This window comes from Heliangelus exortis, chromosome 15 (genome assembly GCF_036169615.1).
Source record: "Heliangelus exortis chromosome 15, bHelExo1.hap1, whole genome shotgun sequence".
Classification (NCBI taxonomy): domain Eukaryota; kingdom Metazoa; phylum Chordata; class Aves; order Apodiformes; family Trochilidae; genus Heliangelus; species Heliangelus exortis.
Window position 1 is genome coordinate 12952925 of NC_092436.1, and position 3900 is coordinate 12956824.

Here is a 3900-nt window from a genome sequence, read left to right on the forward strand (position 1 = left end):
CCAACTGTGAGACAACCTCATGAAGCCAGTAATCAGTTGGGAGACCATGATGAAGCTACAAGCAGACTTGCTTTGCCACACAGCACCCTTCAGGCACATCCTTCTACCTCAGCAAAACAACAAGGGGCTGCAAGTCGCAAAATTACCCCATTGAGAAGAATTTGAGAGCAAATTCCTGTGCACAGCCTTTATTCCCAGCACAAGGCAGTGAGGCATTAAACCATAAACCACCTACTTGTTTTGCAAAGGAAAGGGAAAGTGCTAGACCTATTGTTGAACTTCATTGGGATTTATTTCCAGGTTACTTTTTTACCATGCATTACAACTGTGTGGCCTTTAGGCCTGATTAGTGCCCTGGGGTCCCCGTCAGCCCCTACTGCCCCCCAGCAGAGTGGGGTTTTGCCTGCCTGGGAGCCCCCAGGCCACAGCAGCTTTCGATCTTCATTTAATTTCAATTATCCTCACCTAGGCACGCAGCAGAGGAGCTTGACCCAGTACTATCTCCACTCACCTCCCACGTCTGTCAGTCTCTCTTTCACACCAAGCCCCTGCATTCTCTGCAAATAAGCCCAAAGATAGTAAATAAAATGTTACACAAAAACTAACAAACCATGAGAGGAACCCCATGGAATCCACATGGAGCATCTCCCAAGCAGCTGATGCTCCTTGCATCAAAGCCACATGCAGCATTCCCCCTTGGCAGCCTCCTTCCAGCCTGGGATGTTCCTCCTGGAGCTGCTCTGGCACATGAGTGTGACCAAGGCATCAAACCACAGAAGGATGAACAGCAGTGAGATGAATCTCAAAATGAAAACCCACCAGTGGGTCTGCACCCACCAGTCCCCAGCCTGCCTTGTGTTTGCAAAGCATATCTTTGCCAACCCTAAAAATGCTCAGAAAAACCATGAAGACTTTGGTCACACTCCTGATGCATAGAGGACACATGGGGGAGATGTTTAAGATCTGTTCCATCCTGACATAAACAGGTGAAGCAGAGTTTAAAAGTTGGCATGGCTGCTGCCACCAGTAACATGGGTTAAGGCAACCTCCTTCCCTTCCAGAAACACGTTCTTGGCTCCCAAAGAGTACTGGAGCAAGGGCAGCTGACACCAGCTCACCTCTGCTGCTCACCTGTCCCACAGAAAGCCCCTGCTTCACCTGGGATGTGAAGCATGACCATCAGCCTTTCAGAGAACCTGACCCATTCCTCCAACACTGGGTCACTGGGAGCTGCTGTAAGCCATTTTTGCTGTCCCTCTGCCTACCCCTCATCACCTGCTCCGTGGTGGGCTCCTGTGGATAACTCCAAAATCCCTGTGTAAGCCAATGAAATTGCTTTTAAATAGAGAGGAAAACCCTTCCTCAAAACAAGGTAAACTCTAATTAAACTTTTTCCTTCTTGCTTGCTGACCTATACCTTGCTTGCTGCTCCAATCCTTAGGTGTCCACCAAAGCCTCCATGGTGCTGATGTCCCAACACTATCTCCAAAGCCTCCCGTGGCCAAGGAATGGGTGAGACAAACTCCTACCATAGCTGGCTGACCTGTCCCAAGCACCCCCAGGGGATTTTGAGGAGCAGCAACGCAGGAGGAATCAGGAAGGCTACTAAATTACAGCAACTTGGGCTGAAAGCTCCCAAGAAATCAGCTGGAGTGAAGGAGAAGGTTTTTGTGAGTCTGGCTAAAGCTCCTCTGCCTGCAGCCCACTGATACCAAAACTTGGTGGCCAAACAGGTGAAGCAGCTTCTCAGAAACCCCCTGCCCTGGCATTAAAAAGAAAAAAAGTGTGGGTTAGAATTTCATTTGGCCTTATAGCCACCTGGACTCACACCAGGCATCCTTCAGGAGCTCCTGCCTCCAGGACTCAGCTTTGGAAGACCTGCCACAGCCAGAGCAGTCACCATGGTGGCTTTGCAGAGGCGAGAGCAGCACACATGGCACCACCACAGAGCTACACACGAGGAGTGAGGAAGACCAACCCTGAAAAAGGCACAGGGAGAACAGCCAGGAGTCACCTCCACATGATGACCATTTGCATAGAGCAGGACAGGCCAGTGACTATGATCAAGTCCTACCACTCTGGTAGCCCCTTCCCATCCCAAACATGGCAGCAACCAGTTGGGCGGAGCAGAGGCTCCTCCTCCCCAACCTCCAGCCTCGCTTCACCTCTTCACCAGCTAAAGGTCACCTCCTCCTCCTACTCATTCATGCAAAGTTGGGATTTGCCCTTCTATTTATTTAAGCACTGAAAAAGACTCCCAAAGTGTTGGAAGTGCATTTTTTCACCACTGACTAAAAATAGCTGAGTGAAATTCCAGAGCTGCCTTCCAGCACCGCCAGCTACGCTCAGCTTCCCAGGACAATGGCATTTGTAGCCTCCTAGTGACAACAGGACAGGACAGGCTCCAGCTCCCAAAATAACAAGGCAGAAAGGGCAAATTCTGTCTTTAATTACAGTGATACAAAAAAGCAATCTTTAAAAAAAAAAAAAAAAAGGGGGAGAAAAGGAAGAAAACAAAGAGCATTATCAGAACATTTACATGCACAGGGCCAAATTAAAAGCAAACTGGGAAATGCTGCAAGAATGCGGTGGACACAAAACGAAACCACACCAGGCAGAAAGCAAAAAAGCTGAAGCAAAAAAATTACTGTAAATCAGCACTTTCCAATATGAGATCATCCTGAATGCCAATGCCTATCTCACAACCACGACAACAGCAAGCCTGCCACAAGAACTGCTCTCTGAAGGGTTAAAGGAACCCAGAGACCATTTTTTTCAGCACAAGTAAGGAAGAAAATAGTTTCCCCCCAGTGGCCTCATCTTAAAGTGTGCAGTGCCTCAGGGAGGAGTTGGAGAGTAAGCAGGGTACAAGCAGGGGGACCCCAGCACAGGACTGCTCTGCATAGACACACTTGTGTATTCTCACAGAGACATAAAGAAAAAGAGACACGAGAACCCACCAAGATGATCAGTGTGTGAGGAAACTGCAGCTTCCAGGCACGCCTGGCATGGAGCATGGCTGGCACTAGAAAGGCAGCTCCAGGCATCCCTCCTGTGATGCTGCTCCTCCTCAATGCAAAAGCAAAAAGCAGAAAACTGGTTTGCTGTTGCTGCCAGTAAAGGGTTAAACTATTTCTGGGGTTTTTGAAAACAATATATCCACATGCCTGATTCCAGCAATGGGTGAGACTGTGTGGGTAGCTTTCTCCAAGGAATAGCTGCTTCGGTGACACAGTCTGATGGATGGGAGTTTGTCTGTTTTGTTTTTTGTGATCTCAGCTTGATGCTTTCACGTGCACCAGGAGCTGAATGGTGATCTGGTTTCTGTACCCAGGACTCCAAGAGATGTATGCAGAAAAGTGTGTTTATGCATCATTTTTATTTCCGCTTCAGCAGAAAGGTCCTGTCTCCAAAACCTTCATTATCCTGAGCCCCAAGGAGGCTGAGCCATGCTCTCCCTGCCTGCTACAACTGCTGAGCACAGTTGTAGCAACCAGCTACCCAGGGCTGGATGCTCAGCATTAGTGGAGTCACTGCCAAGCAAGGTGATGATAGCAGCAGTTAAAATTCATTATATCAATGATGTCTGTTATGTAACTCCTTCCCATCTTGGGATTGAGGTCCCCTCTAGGAAAGCCATTGAGACAGGACCTGCACAGTGAGCAGATGTCTGATCTGGACTACTGAGAGGCAGGGGAGCAAAGGCTTCTTCCAACTTGGGTCATTAGATTTTCACCTCTTCTCAAGTTGGGATTTCTGCTACAGCTTAAAGAAGCAACAGGATGTTCTCAAAACCAATTACAGAAGAGCCACCTCAAAACTCAAGCGCTGACCTGGAGCTGGCACCAAGCTGAGAGTAAAGCTTTCCTGGACTGAAGGAAATAAATCAGGAGTCCGTAC